This window comes from Bombus impatiens, unplaced genomic scaffold (assembly GCF_000188095.3).
Source record: "Bombus impatiens unplaced genomic scaffold, BIMP_2.2 scf_0359, whole genome shotgun sequence".
Taxonomy (NCBI): Eukaryota; Metazoa; Arthropoda; class Insecta; order Hymenoptera; family Apidae; genus Bombus; species Bombus impatiens.
Window position 1 is genome coordinate 225860 of NT_176778.1, and position 22423 is coordinate 248282.

The following is a 22423-nucleotide window of genomic DNA, read 5'->3' on the forward strand; positions in this document are numbered from 1 at the left end:
AATTTTTTTTTTTTTTTTTTTTTTTTTTTTTTTTGAGACACTGATACTACTCGAAGGAACTCGTAAATGCCAAAAAAAATTTACAAGCATTCGTGCATGTTCGTATTTCACGTATTTACTAATTGGTTGTAAACGTTCGCGGGTATGGAATAGATCGAATTCAATATAGTCTGGGAAATTTAAGTCAACAGTAAGATTTCAATATTCAAGATATTCAGAATATTGGAGAAGATTAACCTCGGTGATTGCATTTACGAAATTGTTAATTCAAACAAGTCGATTTGATTAAGTTTCGAAACTTAGATCGAGTGGGTACTAAAATTTGTAAGTGTACTTGTAACTGTTCGGATTAACTGTTATTTCACGGTTAATGGGCCAATGTAAACGTAAGATATATCGTTCCCATCTATCAGTATTTCCTTATTTATACGTTTACGACCGAATTCGTGGAATTCGCAGAAGGGACGATACAAGAGACAAAGTTCATCATTTAAGGAAACTTGGATAAAGTTAAAGTTAGCTAAAAGAAAGTCTGTATTTTTAAACACTGAAATACGTTTCCATGTGTAGTTATACGGAAGGAATTTGGAAGTTTGTACCAAAATCCCTAAAATAAATACGAATGTTACGCGTCGTTTCCTGTACTTATCTCGCTACTGAAAAAAGAACATACAGCAACACATTTTTTTAACCGAGCTTCTTATCTACGATATTTCTCGAAGCTTTTATACACTAGAATAAAGTTTTCAGAACTTCATACGTATATACCAAGAATACGTTTTACAAAACTTCAACAATCTAATTTAGCACTGCTTATCTCCGAATTTATTATAAACGGTTCGAGAATTTTCCGCATCAATAATCGCTATAATTTTATGTATCTTTAACGTTATTCCCATTTCTCGCTTACTTGTATCACCGGTGGATACGTGGCTTTAGACGTATCGCGTATCGTGACACGATAATGGAATTGCCAGAATATCGGTTGTAAATACGTTCACCTCGATAATGGAGAAAATTAAACGGATTATACCGAACTGTTCTTTGCTTCACGCTACATCGCTTCCGTATAAGTTAGCGACAGTAACCTAAAAGTTCCACCACATGAATCGGAGACTCTAAACAAGTTCCTGGAAACCTTTGACAAAGTGATCACGGACTTCTACCTTACCCAGGTCCCACAGTTTGTTAGAACTTCACTTGTTTCGTGTGATCGTGCTGAGATATGTAACTTATCGGCCAAGGGAATAAGGATTACGCGAAAGTGGTAGTACATTATATTGGTTACCTTAGGAGAACGATCATGATCGACCCAGTGGAATCTTTCGAGATGAAGTTTAATATTTTTGAATCGTTGGATCGAATGAAATGTAAATTTCAGTCAATGATTCTGTACTTGAGAACCGGATTAATCTACGTTCATTTTCTTTAAAATTAAATCACAATGAAATCAAGGAATTAGATTATAGTTGCAAATCATCTTCTTAATATAGAAACTTTTTAGAAACTTTTTTAATTTAACAGTATTTTCTGCCTATATTTCGTAAAGTACAACGATATTATGTACAGAGAATTATAAAATACACTGAAACTTTCCTAATTACAAGCTGTCGACATCAGCAGACAAATCGAGTAAGCGAAAGCTACGAGAGAGACATGGCGTTCGGTTGTGGTGAAATTAACACGTGTCGTGCGTTACCTTCGAGCGCATAGTAATAATGCACCTTCCAAGGTAATGCCGATGCTCCCGTTTATTGACTCTTCTTACAGAGTATGGTTGCACGATTATTTACTGTAAAACATTGACCTGATTCAGAGTTCTTGCACACAACAGTTTATATTGAGACACTTTGTTAATGAAATTGAAGCTCAATTTGCGTATTCAACGACGTTGCATATTCAACGCAAGTTATATACAGTAGAACCTTAATTACCATAACATTGATTAATGGAAAATTTGAGTATGACTCTTTGTAAGAAAGATTGAAAAATAAACATAGAAGCTGGGAAAAATTGTTATATTTTTATTCAACAGTTTTTACATCAGTTTAATATTAATATTTACAAAATAGTTTTAAATTAAATTAAAAATTTAAAATTAATTACTTACGCTACATTAACTACGAATAGGTTTAATTATTTACGCCGCATTAGCTATTATTAGTGTACCTGGTTAAAATCATAAATTGAATATTATAATTTTCGGAAAAGGTTAGTTCATTGTACAAATTTTAGCAGCTAAAATGTTTTAAATTATTTATTATGCAAGTGAAATGAATATTAAAATATGAATTGGTAATTGAAATAGGTTAAAATAGCCCTCAGTTTAAACTATTTCAAAATGATCTTTCTTCACATGTATGTAAAAAAGTTAGATAACCTGAACAAAGGGTATTATGATTAGCTCTGATAATCAATGTTTTACTGTTTTATAAAATAACTTTATTCTATCCTACAATCAAACGATCAAATTTTATCGAGACCCTTTCGAGTTTGATATAAAGATTGCATAATATTCAATAATAAATAGATTTCCCTTTCTAATTTCCGAATAACAGGTATCATGATTAGCTCTGATAATCAATGTTTTACTGTCTTATAAAATAACTCTATCCTATCCTACAATCAAACGATCAAATTTTATCGAGACTCTTTCGAGTTTGATATAAAGATTGCGTAATACTCGATAAGAAATAGATTTTCCTTTCTTTTTCTTCCAACGCGGAATCGAAACATAAAACAGGTTCAACTATCGTAAAATCAGTCTGGATGCGAATTATATGATATCGTGGATGCACTCAATTGGCTTAATGTCTCGAATCGTCGGACAACTCAAACAGGAAAGGAACGCGCCTTGGTAACACGTATGAAGATCGAGATTGAGGGTTAAATAATTTCAATCGTGCTTGTAACATTTAAATTTCTAGAAATCTTAAGACATTGATCGGGATATTTAATTTCTAAAATTGCCAAAGTATCGAGGAGAGTATTTAATTTCTAAAAATTATAAAGGACGAACCAAAATATTTCAAGAATTAATTTTCTTGCAGATGAAATAAATATTTCAGATTTTAATGAATTATCCAACATTATCGAATCACTAAATCCTTCCTCGTGAGAGTAATGGAAAGAAAAGTGAAATAAATATCGTAGTTGTATAGGGCAAACAAATTGCATTCTAAAAAATGTATAGCGTATCCCAATCATAATAAAGCTTTCTATACGAAAAAAGGAACATGGCTGTTGTCGCAACTAGAAATTGCTTCGAGTCTGTCAGCGTGAAATTTGTCAAAGTGTTTAACTACTGAAATAACTGAAAATCCTTTTAAAGACCAGGTGAAATTCACCTTGTGGAAAATTGCTGTTTCTCGCGTAATTACAACTTTCAACGCGACAAATTTTCAACATGCAAAAACTAGAAACGCTGTCCAACGGTCCTTTAAAAATTGTTAGAAAATCTAACGGCATCTATTAACGTACTATAAAGGCTCGTTGAACGATCTTTGATGGATTCAAATCGGCGAGAATGTCTGATATTATTACGTTCCAACAAAAAGGCTTTGATTTGAAGAAAAACAATTTCTTTGGTTCAAAGAACGATTTGAAAATCCAACAATCGATTCATTTATTACGATTATTGATTTCTTATCACCACGTCAAATTGCTATCAAGGAACGAATTAGAATTTAATTTCCAATGCTACAATTAAGAGATTGAGCGATCTACGATATTTCAAACACCCGATTGTCAAATGAATTCTCCGACAAATCCGTAATTCTCTGCCAATTCCTCCATCATCACACGAGAAACAGGAATGACATCGACCAATAAAATATCGGGTCAGTTGTCAAACTTGAGGATCAAAGTGAGTAGTCCGATCTGTCTGAGACCAAAGCTACTTGTACGTGCAAATCTAATCCACCGATCTGCTGGAAGTTTCATGCGGATCGCTCAAGTTCGTAAATAACTAGTTGAAATTCCAAACTTTCTAGTCTCAAAATAACACGAAATCTCGGACCTATTCTTACCCAAGCTCCTTCGAAATCTCAAGCGTTCGCATAATCATGTTAACGATAAGAATCGCGAGCACAAGAGGGAAAATATTGCCCTGTTACATTTAAGATGACGAGAAGCCACTGGCGTTCTATTTTCTCGGAAACAACGCGAGTAGGAAGCCTCGCCACGAATCACGCCTGCCATCGTGAACGTGCGCAGATTTACGAGCGAGGAGTCTTGAGAATTCCCTGTAACGGATACGGAAAAGTCGAAACGAACCAGGCATAGGAACATGACGGGATACATGGCGAAAACGAGAAAGACGAGAGAAGCTAAACGAGTTTGGTGCTTTCCATGCCGCAATGCAGGCGCCTACTTGTTAACTGGACTATTTGGTTCGAGTTCTTGGACATTCGAGAAATACACGCAATACCAACGTTCTCGCGTGTACACGAGAATTCGCATGACGATTCGCGTTTCCAGAATCGAGAAGACGTTGTTTTTTAGTTTCAGCGGGCATTGAACTGCACTCAGTTCTCGACGTGGACGGAATATTTGTTATTTTTGAGAACATGGAAATTTCGCGTTGCGTGTACGGACACAAGTTTTAAGATACAGAGAGATTTTTCTGTTTTATAGGTCGAAGTAATTTTGTACGAGTGGACTTGGTAAGTTTGGCAATGTAAATGATTGTACATCTTGTGATTTTGTTGAACAGATGTTCGATAAAATCTCGCTTATTTAAAGTGTATGGAATATTGTCTGTTATTAAAATGAGATTAAAAAATTCTGTTTTGAATTTTAATATTGTTCTTGCTAAACAGTATAATTGTATTGAGTAAGTATGACGTTCTTGCGAATAGCTTTTAACAAGAAGGAAGGATAGAAATTATGAAAAAACAGGTCACGGCCTGACAAATAATATAACTTGTGCAATGATACAAAATAATATAGCGAAACGAGGATGGTATTTTAGAGGCAGTGTACAGCCAGACGAAAAACCGAAAAAGTAATAATCACTTCTAATTTAAAGCACAGTAGAAAAAGCTCACGTACCACCAATATCGAAGGCTTCCACTTTAGTTCACGAAGTAAAGAAACTTTGGAAATATAATCAATACTTGAGAGACTCGACATCTTCTGTACAATAGGGTCTGACATATCGTAATATCATCTCTCAAATTAGCAAACACATACAAGCACGACCGTAACAGTTCTCGAATTAATACGTCAGATTTTCCGGACTAGTTAATACAGGCTGGTTAATTAACGTCCACCGTTGTCACTCTGTTTGCCTGATTATTGCGATGAATGCAGTATACCGAAGAACGTATATACTGCAATAATCCGAGAATTTGTAAATATCGAACATTTTCTATCGCTAAATTATTTCTCTGAAGCAATTTTTTGGAGAATAATATATTCTACGTTTAAAGGAAAGAAATGTATTAGATTCAGAGCACGATGATATTTTTATAACGAATCGTTTAACTTAAATTTTCTACATTTTTCTATATATAATAAATTTACATCTTGTACATATTTTCAAAATCTTTCAAGATGTGTTTATTGTTTGGAATATATACTTGTTAATGAGAGAAAGTTTGTTTTACTTCACGTTGCTTTACGGCTGAGAGCTTGAGTCTAAAAAGCCTTTACCAAAGACTTACATGCACCAAGGAAACAGTATATTCCTAGTAATTCGAAGAACGACGACCTTTCTGCGTTGGCATAATTAGCGCGAAGCTAAGATCTGTATTATAGTGAGAAATGAAACTGTCGAGCTAAATTAGAGGTCAAAAATGAGAAACGAACGTTTGTCAAACGACAACGAAATTGCGTTCTACGATCGTTGTTCCAACGAAAATTTACTATTTGTCAATTTTCAGGAATTTGGTTTCTTTAAATTTCTATTATAAAAATATCGTTCACATGCTCCATTAGTAATAATTTTTATCAGAGCATTATACGATATCAAATATAGTTGTTAAATTATTAGAGAACTATGTACCCTTATAACGTGCAAGTAAAATATATTCTAGAAACAGCATGATCTTTTCGCCGAGTTTTACGATTCGTAAATTCAAATCCGATACGAATACTAAAATACCAGAAATATTAAGCCAAACTAAATATAATAGATGCACGAAACGAACGCAAGTATCGCACGATGGGTTACATATCTCTTTGAGAAAATAAATTTCAACAAATTCAAATAACAGATACGTTTAAAAATCATTCGGAGTTAAGTATTTATTTATCCAAGTTCGAGGATTTAAGCGATAATACGCGAAAACGTTTGACTACGTAAAATAAACTAGGTGACAATAAAATAAAAATGTTATCTGCCGCAATCGTTTGAAATACTGAGAGATTGAAGAAAAATATGTGTCCATATTCAGTGTAATAAATAATGTTATTCAAATTCCACATATATTGGGTACTTGTATGAAAAGATACTACGTAGTAGAAAAATTAACAATGGAAATACCGGAGAATATAAATACAAAGGAATATAAAGGACTTCTTAGAACATAGCGTATCTATTTTACGAATCAAAAAATAATATTTTAAAAAATATGAAACTGAAATTGTATAAAATTACATATATAAAATATGTATAAAATTTACATTCATAAAAATGTATTTAAATCCTACAAAATCTATAATCGTAGTTTTGATATTAATTTTAACAAATTTTTAACTATTTTAACTGTATGTGACAGGTTCTTATGCAACAGTTATATAAAATATTTTGTTTATCTCGTATTATGGGAAATATGATAAACAGAAGGTAAAATTCAAAATGAAAGAATTCTCTTTTAAAAATGAAGAAACGATCAATTCCCTCAACACGGAAATACAACGAAATGGTTTCACGGAAAAAATCCCTCTATTTCTTTACAAACAAAATTAAAAATTACAAAAAATTACAAACAAAGCTATTTAGAATTAGAAATCAGTATTATACAGTCGAAAAAAGTAAATTATATCGTTCTTCTCGCACGAAAAAAAAAAATAAATAAACGTGATCAGGAAAGAAGTTCGCAGGTGCTTAACCTGTCAATTCGATAATATCGATCGGTATTCCGGTATACTAGGCAATGTTAAACGAGGTTTCGTGTTCTCGTTAGAGTGTAAACGTAATTTTAAAAACTAACACCAGTAACGATAAAATTGAACGTTTTAACCAAATCTTGAGGAACCATGGTTTAATAAAGGACAAACGTTTGCATTCCAAATATTGACAGAAGAAAAAAGCACGTCATTCCTAAAGAACTGTAGATATTTCGATACGACAAATGAACAACACAGCATGCAAAGCAGACATATTAACCCTTTCGCGCACGAAAACTTCGCACATTCGCATCAAATATAGCAAAGGCAACGTAATTGAAATCGTCAACGCGTGCAGTTCGAATTATTTCGAATTAAAGCGCAAACTTATTAATCATATCGAGTTCAATCATTTCGAGGAAAATATCCGAAAATAAAAAACGAAGCATTAAAATCCCAAAGGAACAAATTTAATCATAAAATTCCAAACTATCTCGAATCTAATTATATCCGAAGAGAGTGGTCTCTATTGCGAAAGACATTTTTTAAATAAGGTATTAAAGCTTCAAAAAGCTCGTGCATTAAATCCTTGATCAAAGAACAAGCGGAAAGGGATGTTTCAAGAGGCACGTGAAAGGGTTAAAAACAAGAGAACCTTCGTTCTCGTTCTCAATCCATTTCGAACTCGCTGTTTGACGTGCACGCGTGCAGCTGTGTGCGATATTAATTCAGGAATACACCAACTTACACTCAAGACATTTCGTGCAACAAGTATTATAACACACTTCGTTCTGAACGTGGCTGTGCACAATACCTGCCGATCGTTTCGCACTTAACACTTTGAACGCTTTGCTTTTTTTTTAATACACCGTTGATAATACGAAGCAATTGTATTCGGGAGAGTCACCTCGGTGTGTCGTTTTTCAATAATTAAGAAATCTCTTCGAAGTTCGATGCTATCGAGCTTAACAAGCTCGCGGATAATCTTCAGCAGGTTCGATATTGCATTTATAAAGATTTCAAAAATATCAAGACTTCGCGATAGTCTTTTTATTTTCTTCTTTCTTTCTTGTTCCTTTTCCTTCTGTCTTTCTCTCTGTATTAATTGACTGATTTTTCCTTTACAGAATGGCCCCAGTGAATTATCAAAGATTAGATACAGATCGGTATATATATAAATCGAGATATGCTTTGATAGAAACTACGAATCATTTTCTTCCGTTTTGAACAAATGTTTCTTCTCGTTGGTCCATGCGTTGTACCTTGGATGGTCGATCGTAGATTACAACAATTTCATAAAAGGATGAAAATTCGTCGGAATTTAAAAGACTCGATGTCTCGGGTCGATCTTTTGCTTTCTTTATTTGCACTCCAACTGTAACGCAGATTATGTTTCTCTTGAATGACTTTGTACACGTTAAAGGTTCATCTTCACTGTTGTAACGTACAACGTTAATAATTCATCAATGTATAATGTATAGCATTTGATCGAATTAAAATAAAATATGCACATACATATGTGAATGTTAAGTTTAGCTAACAGGTGGAAAGAAGAAGGCTATGTTTTCGAAAATTTTTCTCGAAAGAAATTACAAGCTCTAAAGTAGTTTCAATAATTTGTTAATCCGCGCCTTCTGATTACTTGCTAATGTTAATTTTTCGATTAGCTGCTGATGCTTCTATGGTTAGAACAATACATTAAAGTTCGATGCATGGAATGGATTATTGTGATGAAGAAGAGAGTGTTCTATGGGGAGGCGTAAGTGCAAGTCAAAGTGGGTAGTAAGTAGGTACATACTCGAGCGCAATAGTAAAGGGATGTTGTCAAACGTGTTTCCATTCACCAAAGAGTAGGACGTTTACGGAATACGTGAGCCCAAATCGATCGGAAACGCATGGCAAAAGACAAACTAAAACTGTCTTCTGTAACTGAATATTTGGAGAAAATGGCACACGTTGAAATCTAACTGTTATGAACCTGTTAAGTTGCATATAGATTAGATGGAGAAATCAAATAAAATTCATAACTTTTTCTACGTATGTGTGAAGACAAAATGTGAGAGAAAAAACAGATATAAAGATTCTTCGACGAAACGTTCCAAGGGTTTTCATTGTTATTTCTGTCCTTAGAGTTTCTTAAAAATTACGAGTTGTTGTTATATCAAGGACGGTTTATTTGGTCAAGCGATCTTTAGTGAAATAACAGCTTCTAAAGAGTCAATCGAGATTCCCATTTCGAAGTCCCAAGAGAGAGGTTCGAATCAAAGAATCCAATACGATCAAAGAGTTATGCAATGCCAGAAATTACTTGCTTTTCCTAGAAAAACAGAACCTTGTCGTCTTGGTTCTTCTTTGACATATACGTAACCGATGGAAAATTTTATATAAATATAAAATACTGGGCGTGCTACGTTTGAGTTTCAGTTATTTGAATTTCGCAGAGGAGACAAACACCTCGTAAAATTCGCAAATGTAGAAAATAATATCGTAAATATAGAAAAAAAGATAGAAAATAAATAAACGTGGAAACAAAACGTGAAAGAGATAAAGTTTTGAGAGCAAAAAATGATACATTTCCATATAAAATAATCGCATTGTATGTAATTTCCTAAGTACCCTAAAGAAGATTAAAAAATAATGATTTCGTTGCTCGACTAAAATGTCCAAGTTATATTTCAGTCTAAAGCTTTCTCCAACTCGTGATAGTACCAGTATATTATTATTATGCTTCTTATATTTCTTCCTATTTACGTACCATTGAAACTTCACTCGTGTTTTTTATCACTGAGTCGGTTCTTTTATTATTTACATCGTGGAATTATAATTACGAAAGAAAATACAAATTTAAAGCAAAACGAAAGAGGAGAGTAAAAAGAAATCAATGATAAAAGAATTTATCTTCTCGTAATATTTATGACGATAAATATTCTACGTATTTACTATTAATCACAGATATTTGAGCAAAACATCGAATTACACGTATAATATGGACGATTAGTTAAATTATCGCAAATTAGAGAAAGATTTATTGTACGGAACGTCAATGAAAGCAATTATTTAAAACACTCCTAGCGATCAGATCAAAAGCAGAGCAACAAAACATTTGGAAACCTATTTAATCAAAATTCTACTTTGTTTAAATCGGAACTCGTTAAATTCACCGGTTGCGGCCAATGTTCACGATAAAACATTGAAATTACCTTCAACTCAGAAATCACAAAGATCCATTTATTTCTGCCTGTGATTACCAACCGACCCTTCTGTTTCCACAAAGCTTCATTAAATTGATCGAATTACAGAAAAGGACAGATAACCATTTCACGATATGACAGATGATCGTGACATTTCTTGCCAGGACACCGTATCTAAAACGTCTTCTAATCCGCTAATAGAAAGTAGATTTGATATAAAAGCAATTCTAGTCGCGTCATTGCGATTCGGAGATAAAAATTTGTCATAGCAGCGGCTTTCCATTTGACCGATGAAACACGAATTTCGATTGGCAGTACTGGCCACAGTGTTTTATTTTTGTACGATCTAGCTAAAACCTTTGAAATTGAATCGCGTTTACTCATCTTCTTTTACGATTTATTTCCATGATTCGTACGACGGTTTCGTATTTCTTAATTTATTTTAATAATTCGACCGATTAATTTGCTTTTTAAATAGAGATGCATCGAATCGAAGGATTCAATAATAATCTGAGAGATCCTTTTTCATCAATTCATCACTATTTCTAAACGATGTCGCAGTTATTTGATTTGCGTTTAATCTACAACCGGTATGTTATTTTATCTGCGGTTAAATAAGCATAATTTATGGTTATACAATAACTTCCTGGTATTTATTTTCAGCATTGGCCATCCTTTTTTCCTTCAAATAGGAAATACGGGTATTATAAATCATAAACTCGATGAAACTGTAGATAACAAATAATGTGCAAAGAAATCGGTGGTTCATTCGTGCACAAACTAGGCAAAGATTATCATATCTAGATTAACGCTTAACACACTATGTTTATCTTGCATCGCTCTTAATCTACAGCCAGATTTTACACAAATGAATACGTAGGAGATATACGTAACAGATAACGAAGGGATGGACAAGAAACTTTCGTGTTATTGAATATTTACTTCGAGTCCCGGAAACGGGCATGAAGTTCTAGAACTTTCATTTTAAACTTCAACATTCATGGAAATTTGATTATCTATATATCGTAGAGATCTATCTGTAGACAGCAGAATTTAGATTGCAGACTTTTAAATCTCAATACTCACAGAAATTTGATTCCGAATACCTGAAAATTCAAAATGTCAAGGTCTCCAGGATTTTGATTGCAGATACCAGAATCCTGAGAAACCCGATTCCGAAACCCAGAATTTTGATCTCAAGCATCGAAACTCTGAAAGATCTAATTTCAAATCCCAAATCTCTTAAAATCCAGATTCGTGTATCATAGTGCAGATTAAAAAATATCTAAAAACTGAAATGCGCGCTCTAAACTTCAGACGCTAAATGGAAAATTCGAAACCTCCGTGATCGTCTCGAATTCCGGATTCTAAATTGCCTTAATCTCTGAGAATACTCTCGGAATACTGAATAACCCTAATACCGAAACTAGTATAATTGTTACAATCTCCTGCCAGCAGTTCTTACTTGTTTCGAGTTTAACGTTAACCTTTCTAGGCGCTAGGAAATTACTATCCCATAATTATAGATTCTTCTTTTAGGTTTGTATTCACTTTGATAAATTTTATTTCCGTTCAGTGCGCTGGTACTGATCTATATCATGAATTTTAAATGAAACGTAAGTTTGATTATAATTTGCATCTCTGATACTGCCTTTCCAACATTATGAAAATTTAATGTTCTTCTTATCCTATAAAAGAAGTTGCTTGGAATCTTCTTTTCTTCTTTCCAATCGGTTTACATAAATATTTTTACATGCAAACCGATTGCAATTCCATCTATCCACGATTGTTATATTTTTAACTATTTTAATAATTGCGTAATATAATATTGATAATACCGTCGTAAAACATTAATAACAATAATTCTAGTCTTAATACGAGTAATGGTACTAATGGTACAGTCAATTATATTTATAAAATGAGCCTGACGCTTACATAAAAAAGAACAACGATTTATTCGCTTCTCAACTGCAATACTTACGATTATATATTGCACAGCGTATGTTAGATTTTCAACAACTTTTAGACTGTTACAGATATCAAACACCTCGTATCGCGTCAACAGCGAACAAAGAACCTCAATTAGAGAATGGAATTTATTCGGAAATTTCGTCGTGTGCCGCACTCTTACACACACTTTTAATATAGAACTTTCGCAAGAACCATTTTATTAAGTACTTTACAAACTTCTGTCTCGTGAACTTTTATTTTTATATAATAAAGCCTGAATCACAACTTTGAATTACTTCCATCGTGTTCCTTTCATATCTTCCACGAATATGTCAAGCTCGGATGTCACACTTCTACGGGAACCGTTTCGATACTCTTTTTTAATCCAAGTTCGCGGTAACGAATTACAGATGGCAGACGGTATCCGATACGAAGTCGAGACTCATCCGGAGAAGGGACGTAATCACAGGATCCAGGTCAAACGGGACTGTGATTACGACTTTCGATCTGTTTTGCACTTTCCATGCGGACTGATCGTTTCCTTTAATTAGTGTGCGTTGCAGTGCACCACAAACGACGACTGTCTACTAATCTTGCGTAGGATATACTGGTAAGAGAAAGAGAAATGGAGAGAGAGAGAGAGAGAGAGAGAAAGAGAGAGAGAGAGAAGATCAGATTAATCGTAAACCCTTTCATCTGACACGTACATCCTTGTAGACTCCTGCACGAGGAGTAGCGTGAAAGACGACGTACTGGAGAATCCAAAAGTGTTACATTAAATTAAAGCTGGAGAACAAGCTACAACTTCATCCTTAACGAACCTGTCTTGCACGACAATAGACGATGGATGAGAGAACGAAGACAGTTTTTAGATTATCTTGTTGACTTTATTATATTGTGCACGTTGCAGGAATCGAGCTCCAACGAGAAAATTATCGGCACTCTTCTGGCTCTTGTTAGTTTAATTACATAAAGTTACTCTTTGCCGCTCTTCTTTTCTTATCGTTCTGTTGATCCAGAATTTTCAATCGATTGTAGTGTATTAATTATTTTAGTTTTAATACGCGATCTATACTGTTAATCATGGGAAAGATAACTTTCGATACAGAATCACGTCAACACTGAATTACGCACCTTTGTCTTTTCTTACCTTAATTACATAAAGCGTCTCTTTATTATCCTTGACCAACATACTTTGATACGAACAGTTCTAAAATTTATTGAAGTTTTTTAAAACGAAACAAAATTGATGTCTTCCGTAGACAATCGAACAGTGGCGTTTTGAAATTCTGAAATCTTTCTTCTAGATACGTTTGATTAATAATAATAATTTCCAAACAATGACAGCTATTAATAAATTATATTATAGAATAATACTTACGGTGTCAATTATAACGTCGATAAAAATAATTCATCTAACAGAATTTCTATATCAAACTTTCCACGCTAATATAATTTTAGTTATATCTTCAGTAATCAATTTTAGAAATCGTAAGTGCGCTACGAGGAAAACTTGCTTTAACGTGGTTCTAAACTCGATTCCTCGACATGGCCAAAAGGGACTGACCGATTTTAATTAACGAAGTAGTCATACGACACGAGTAGAAGGATCGCTCAGCCAAGCCGACAAATCTAATGGTATAGGAAATTCAATTAATAGAAACTTTATTGCCTAAAACAATATAAACAAACTAGAAAAGAGAACTTCAACGAGTTGAATGTCCTATTTTCTTTTTTATCTCTGTTGGAGGAATTACTAAAGATTTAAAAACGCTATCCGCATAGCCCTTGAGGAAGCTAATGGAGTCTCAAGTAGTCATAATTGCGTTTTAACTACAGAGAACCTAATTTCCGCCGATCTCCGCATTCCTGCATCTATTTACATTTTTTGAAAGCAACTCGTAACTTTCTCGATTCATTTTCTCCAACGATACCGAAGCAAATAACTTGAAATATAACGCGTAATGGCTCAGAAAGGCAAACGAAGTGTGTGAAAGTTTTAGACAGATAAGAATAACGAAATAACGAAACAAATGAACATAATAAAGGCTTCTAAATCCTTTTTATAATTCTGTACAATGCTTTTTCATAATTCACGATTGCATTTCCAAAGGGATGCGTAACGATGGACAGGTGACAACAGCGCAGAAAATCTCGATTTTCGCTCCAAAGAATACATTTTTCGCAGTTTTACGACAGGCAAAGTCGGATGGAAAATGTTACGTATACCCGTGCTCCATCTTTCTAATTTTTTAGACAAATAATACGAAAACTAATTTTTAGTTAGACAAAGTACTGTCAAAAATGAAAACTATTTTATATATAAAATTCTTAATGTTATTATTCGAGTAAACAATCAGAAAACAATGATTTATTTTCATAAATTGACGAGCTTTCCGAGGAAAGACCCATAAGTCTATGGTAGGTACACGTCTGCGTGAATATTTGAGCGCATTTTTCAAGAAACTCCAAAATCAAAAGGCAAGTTTAATATATAAATCAGAGGAATGCTTCTTAGTTAAAAAAAAGTGAACATCTCAATAAAATATCTATTATTTTGCATAATTAATCATAGTATGACAAATAAAATGGAATACAATAATTTTATCTTAAAATGTACATTTACATGATTTAATAAATGAATACATTTCTCTATACTTGAAGGAATATACATACAGAGTTCGTGAAAATTATGAATACCAACTGAAACGTAATTAAAATTTCTAAATTAGAACTAGAACTTCCAGTGCAGTTTACTCAGTCCATCATGTCGCTTTATGAAACCTAGAAAACTCGTCGTAAAATAAATAATCGTAATGACTCAAAGATAAATTTTCGAAAATGTTTGTAATCCTGATTGCTCTTTGCATTTTTAATTTATAGAATTGATTGGCATAGTTTCTGACCGATAGATAATATACGAATATATATTAAACGACGATGAGAAAATCATAAATAACATCGATAACCAATAGCTGCATCAAAATAGAATAATTTATAAATAATTATATTCTAAAATTGCGCATTGCATCGAATACAAAGTACATTAATAGTAACTCGAAGTACTAATAAATAATTCGTGTAAATGTGGAAATGAACATGAAAATTGAATAACGTAGAATCACAAATTTTATATGGGATTAGTTAGTATGAAACTGATTTTGCATGTATTAATGTCATAATTACACGTAACGAAATTAACAAATTGAAATAGCTTCTCGTGTATTTTAGCACAAGTTCCGTAATAGAAATTAAGAATTTCTAGACGTGTTAAAAGCAGAAAAGTTGTTATACAGGGTGGTTGGTAACTGGTAGTACAAGCGGAAAGGGGGTGATTTTACGCGAAAAAAGAAGTCGAAAATATAGAATAAAAATTTTTCGTTTGAGGCTTTGTTTTCGAAAAAATCGACTTTGAATTTTCGCTCGGTACGCGTGCACTTTATCACGCCTCGTTATAACGGATCTCACTGTAGATTGTTGTCTCGATTGACGTTATTTTTAAAATTTAAAAATTTTCAAATTTTTAAATTTTTAAATTTTTAAATTTTCAAATTTTTAAATTTTCAAATTTTTAAATTTTTAAATTTTCAAATTTTTAAATTTTCAAATTTTTAAATTTTTAAATTTTTATTTTCGACTTCTGTTTTTGCGTAGAATCACCCCCTTTCCGCTTGTACCACCAGTTACCAACCACCCTGTATAAAAATTATACTATATAGAAATAAAACAAATATCTAAATCAGTAACAGCAGAGACAGAGAATTGAAGAAATAAGAACAACGCAGATTTTCAACGATAAGAGTATGATAATTGATAATACTACGAGAGAACAAAGTAAGCTCGTAATATTTTGTCTTAGAAATCTACAGATTGTTTCGAAGAATCTAACATTTAATTTTATAATTTGAAACCTGACATAATCACAATTAGGAAAATTCGAAATCTTCAGAAATTTGTTAAATTCAAAACTTACAGAGTATTCAGAGGAAATTATTCACGGAGAAATTTTGTTGTTAAATCGATAAAACATTTGTTGGACGTTTTTCTTATATGCATTAGAAATCCTTCTAATTCTTCGAATCTCTCTCTAGTTACTGTCATAATTAAATCATGATAATGTAAAATTAATTAAACAGTAATTTTAAGAGTAAAAGTATTTTTAAACAAATTTGTCCTTTTCATAACCATTATACAATCCATTACGTAACCTGTTTAATTATCTGCCTCGACTAATTAAATACCTATTCCGATAACACAACACATCGCGATTCTAATCTTCTCAACTCTGTTTAACGTCAAACACACCCCGACTTGTCGTGAAACAATCACCAAGAAAATCCATTAATTACGAGGATCTGTAACTCGTAATCTGCGGATTACATTTATATTAATTGACGTCGAACTCGACAGTATTGCGATCGTCGCGTATTTCTATAAAATCGAAAGGAAATTAAAGCTCCGTAAAAACCCTCGAATTTAGCCGCAGGGGAATTCATGACATTGGAACAAAACGAATGGAAATTTTAGTTTGCATTTCTAGGACAAAATTTCACAGTACTCTTTCTAACTTTTATCTCTTTGCGAATATTTTCTCTTTCTGAAATTTCTCTCCTCTTTGATTTTTTATTTACACCTTTTTAAGTCTGTCACATACCTACGTGTGCCCAATTATAAATTAACTGGCACGTAATTATTTCAACGCGACGTCTAACCAAATACGCTGACATATCGTACGAATAATTAGTTCGCAAATATTTTACTTAAATAGTGGTTAAATTTGATATACGTGTTGCTAATTGTAAAAACAAAGATATAGAAGCGTAACTAAATTCTGAAATATTTTTGAAAACGCTTTATTAAACACAAATAAAATGGGAATAAACATCAAATGTAACTAAAAGCGCGGGACTGAAACTCGAATCGCGGATTGAAATTAAACGTCCAAACAGCGTCGCCGTCTGTGGAAGTTTACAAGACTACAAGGAAGGAATTTCAATGTTTCGGCGCGATCGAAGCCACTTGGATCTGTTTACGTTACCGAGAGCAGTTTATTTGATGCGCTCTTTGACACTATTACCAAATCGAAGGAAATAAATAAAGGTTAGGCACGGTTAAGCAACCCCCAATGAAATCGAGGAAAGTACATCTTGCTTCTGTAAAAACGCTATCGGAGGAATTCGACTGGCCCTGCGATTAATTTGATTTTCACGGCCATTTCGTGAGGGGAAATCGAAAACACTTGGGGAGAGAAACGTTTTATGTCAGCTAAACTATAAAAGTTGGATTTTAAGATTTTGAGGTCGAGAAAGGTATCGCTCTAACAGAAAAAGTAATGATGAGTACAAATCGATTTTTTTTTTTTTTTAGAACAATTATTTTGCCGATTTTATTTCGCGTAGTTAGCATTTAATCTAGAAATGTAACTAATAATTAATAGAATAATATAACTGAAGAATATTGAATTTGAACGCATTTTAGCTTTTAACTAGAGAACACTGGTCTCTGAGAGAAATTTGAATTTTTATTTCCTCGCTACTTTTAAGCGTACATGTCTTTCATCTTAATAGATAGACCGCGTGTTCTTAACCATTTATGCGAGAATTAAAAATGTAAAAGTGCAGAGAATGCGTAAATAAGACAAGGATTTGATAAGTGAAATACAAAGTGATTCAAAGGAGTAGGTTTCTGTGGAAGTGATAAAAATGCAGACGTTCGTACATAAAAATTAAGAAAAATACTTGGTCGATTTCAATAAATGTATACTGTTTTTTCACGAAAACGTCCAGAAGGCTGCTTTTGTACGCAGAACGATTTATAAAATTAAACTCTGAAACGAAATTTTCTGGAACAACCTAGCGATTGCAGATTCTTAAGTATCGTTAAGGCGTCGAGAAAAGACCCTTGAAAGTCATTAATTTCATGGAGAGTTAACTTTATTCTTCTTGTAAATTATAACTACGCTTGCAAATGAGCAGGCAGGAAACGCAGAAAAACGAAATTGATAAAATCAGCGAGCCGGAATATCTTCTTTCTGGCAGGATTCACAAATTCAAGGGCGGAGAGATGCGAATTGTAATGTCGAACGTCGATAATTCGCTTCGTTGAATCTCCATAAGGAACAATAGCTATTGTAAACGCCATTATTATCGTACATAAATTGCGACGATTGTTGTTTATATTTTCTTCTGCTTTCAGAAATATCGGAAGTTATCGATGACGATAAGATGTCGAAGCGAAGATATGATCTAATTTGGTAAAAAATAGCGAAGTATGTAAAAGAGAGATCCAACTCATTCGAAGAGAAAAACGTTCTTGTGTTAGGTCGTCCGAAAAGTTTCTTTCGCTTTATAAGGAAATAACGGATACACAACATTTTCCGTTTTATATTATTTTATCGAATTACCTATGATTCATTTTGTTTTATCAAGATAAAAATTACAACGTTTGTATAAAGATGCGTTGTTGCAAAAGACGCGTCTGTAAAAGAAAGACACTTTTCGGACAACTTAATATTATAACCAAGAATTTATAATTAATAATTAATAAATATGAAATCTCATACTCGCGAAACTTTTAATTACGTTAATTGATTCGAAGCATTAGAAATTCATTTGCGACATATAACGAATTAAAGCTGTATATAGTTTTAAGTAAATAATTATGTGATAAATAATATTGAAAAATATTTTTATTCTATTTTACTAAAATATTTTGGTTTAATTTTTATGTAAAAGACTGATTTCGTTTTACAACATTCTTATCATACATACAACTCATCTGAAAATTATAATACACACTTCGCTGCAAAATAGCAATGTGTTGTTAGACTTCTGATTTTTTTGATTAAATAGCTTCTTATAGATAGTAATAGGTGAAGAAATCAATCGTTTATTACGAAAAAGATGTCCTATTACTAAATCAATGTACTTTTATCGACAAATTTTTGTGTCACATTACCTCAAATTGCTAAAGGATGGTATTACCAATTGGGATGAATATCGCAGAAACATATTTGCACAGGAAACATTTCTTGTCGAGAGATAAGCTCTTTATAATTGAGAATTTCACTTTTTCTGTGTATTTAAAGCAGAAATAGGCAGAGATTGGAAAAAGCTCTTGTTTGATATTTCATTCGCTATGATGAATGCAACAGAAAGATAGAAATGCTTTTTACCTTTTATTAGAGAATCCAATCAAAACGTTCTTGAGCAATTCGAGTTATTAATTAGGTGCTCTATCGATCATGGGAGAAAATTGATATTCCATGTGTGTTTTGAGTAACACGACGTAACATTTGGGTGGCCTACTTTTGGATCCCATTGGATTTTCTTTCCATACGATTGCGTCTCGAATAGAAATCCCTGTACATATTTCTTTTTGATTTATCACCGAGAACTCGCGAAATTTTTAATTACGTTAATTGATTCGAAGCATTAGAAATTCATTTGCGACATATAACGAATTAAAGCTGTATATAGTTTTAAGTAAATAACTATGTGATAAATAATATTCAAAAATATTTTTTTTCTATTTTACTAAAATATTTTGGTTTAATTTTGATGTAAAAGACTGATTTTGTTTTTCAACATTCTTATCTATTGCTGTAATTGTTTATTAAATTATTTTTCTAATCTCATTGTTGGTTAAATCTCAATTGATCAACAAATCTATCCGATAACAAACTTCAATAACGTCAAATCTATTAAATAATAAATATATTAAATAATCGCTTAATTTTTCAATTTTCACAATTTTCATATACTTGTTCACATCATGACAATTCTTCGATACTTTGAGAAAATGTATACAATTAATTTTTACATGCTTGTTTACGTTATTCGAACAGTTTTAAACATTCTTAAAAAATTCTCAAAACTCTTATTTAAGCTACGTTACAGTAAATAATAATGAAACAAACAATTCTACTCTAAATTCAATATACGTATAGCTACATATATATTCCTCGTAAAGCTGCATTCTATGAGCCATTACAGCAAATTCCAAAGATTCCCCGAAATGCAACAAGTTGCTCCGATCGTGAACCGTATCCTAAACATCTTCCTTTTCAACTGTATTTCAAGTTGGAATTTGTAACAGCTTCTGCTAACTATCTCGTCGTCTATTCAAAATCTTCAACTACAGTTACGAAAGAAATTCTATTTTGTACGAAACGAATTTCATTCGCGATACGTTAAACACCGTCTACGCGATGGCACGTGTTAAGCGTGCTCACTGATGGTGTAACCAAAAAATCAATCCTCTCATTGGTATTCCATCCACAGATCGCTTAATAGTGCGTAATTATTTCGGTGGCCTACTTGACGTGTCATTATGATCGTCCGTGTCCATCCTTTGTTAGCGCTATCAAAATTAATTCCCTGGTCGCGAATCAACGTGAACCAATCGAGTACGTTTGCGTATTGTTATGAATTAATGCGGATTCGATAGTCTTCCATCAGCTCACGCGTAAACCAATGGAATTCGTTTGTGTGCAAGGATCGCCATGGCATTGTATAGTGATTTTACTTCATTTAATGCAAAATACAAAACAAAATGTTATACAACGCCATATTCGTAGAGCTATTACTGTTTGTCGTATAATATGGCTGTCATCATCAAAGGCTCACTGTACGATATTTTAATGGGATCGATTTCAGCTGGCTATCTAATGCAAATTGTATGAAACGAATCGAGTATTCCTTTTTCTACTTTTTCCTTTTAGCGTATATTTGTGAAAAAGAGGAAAGAATTCGAAAGAAAAAATTTTTTTCCTTTTTTCTTGTTGGCGTATACGAGCGTGAAAAAGTTTCTGGCCAGCCAGATTTTCTACTTTATATTCCAAAAGGGATGTTTTAAAAATTTTCAACTAATGCTGAATATAAGGGCATAGCGAGTGAATTAAGTATTAGTTACAGTTCTTTCAGATATCTCCTTTTTTAAATATGAACTGAATAACATCTGGTCGGAAAGAAAGCGACGACAACTCGACGAACGTTTTCTTCCTTTTTTGAAAGGAGATGAATTTCGTTCAATATTTATAGTTGATGTTAAAGTTTAAAGTATCTTGTTCTGATCATTCAAATTTATATTATTAAAATTTTGCTGGCTGTTTACGTAAGGCAGAGATGAACTGCTCGCTATGTTATTTCAAATATAAGTACTGAAAATATAGCAACGATGTAAGTTTCTGTTAAAGTTATATAATATACGAGACTGTTTAAACACGTATCGTAGAATGCTTTTACACGTATGAATTTATTTTATTATTATATTGTACAATATAAAATATTTTGAAATTTCATCAGCACAATATGATTATATCGTTAAAATTTCAAACGAACCTAAAGATGTACGTGGATATTAAAATCATTTAATGCAAATAGATATCTAGTAAAAAATTAATATAGAACATTACATCTCATTCTATGAATGGAAATTGTTCATTAACGAGTTCAGTATGAGAATAAATTCGAAGAAGTAATCCAGATTTTCGCCATTTTATTTCGAAATGTAGAAGATAATAGCAATTCGTTTTTCTTTTAAAATATTCAAAGGTTCCCTAAGCAATTTTCCCTTTTCGTTTTTTCGAGCGACCTCCCTCTAAAAATTACATTTTTACATTCAGATAAAAATTCTCACGCGGAAACCGCATCGATGGTTGTACGTGGCTTTCAATTTTTTCCCCGTAGAAACACACGGAATTTCGTCCGTTCGTTACGAACCTCTCAAAACGTAAATACGTCACGATCACCTCCATATGCAGCAGCGTTAATTAACTTGAACTCGACTATAATTACGCAGTCATTCGATATCGGAGTCGAACTTGCGCCGCAACTGAATTTAAAAGATCCGTTTAATTTCGCGTGATTGTTGATTACTTCAATTCTAGAAATTCGTTCCTCGTGAAACACCTGTCGTGCCTTGGTTCGTCGTTAATCAAATAATCGTGTTACAGCCACCAACGTGATTGCTTATTTCAGTAAAGAATCGTTCCTTTCCGATGTCTCTAAGAGAATTGATTGCAAATTTCCAGCAGAGAAAGTAAACACAAAATAAAAAATTCCAGAAAAATACTTAAAAATACATTTCTCGTGCTTTTAAACATTGCAAGTATGGAACAATTTCCAAATTTTCATTTCGAATACTGATCACAGATTAAATTAATTAATTTTAATACAAAGGTTGTGCACTGTGTCTGTAGTTACATAGCCGCCACTGTATACCATTTC

The 22423-nt window shown here is 32.8% G+C and overlaps 1 protein-coding gene across 11 annotated transcripts in view; it reads right to left on the bottom strand.

The window, feature by feature from the left end:
• The window catches only part of LOC100740867 (potassium channel subfamily T member 2), a 200840-nt gene that overhangs the window by 127998 nt on the left and 50419 nt on the right, over positions 1 to 22423 (bottom strand). Inside the window, exon 1 of one of the 11 annotated variants that reach the window (XM_033320794.1) lies at positions 7868 to 8039. The exons of 9 other annotated variants lie outside the window; for them this stretch is intronic. The gene's annotated coding sequence lies outside the window, so the exon portion shown is untranslated. Of the gene's footprint in view, positions 1 to 7801; positions 8040 to 22423 lie in introns of those variants that run through there. One more of the 11 variants, XM_033320793.1, reaches the window with a different exon arrangement.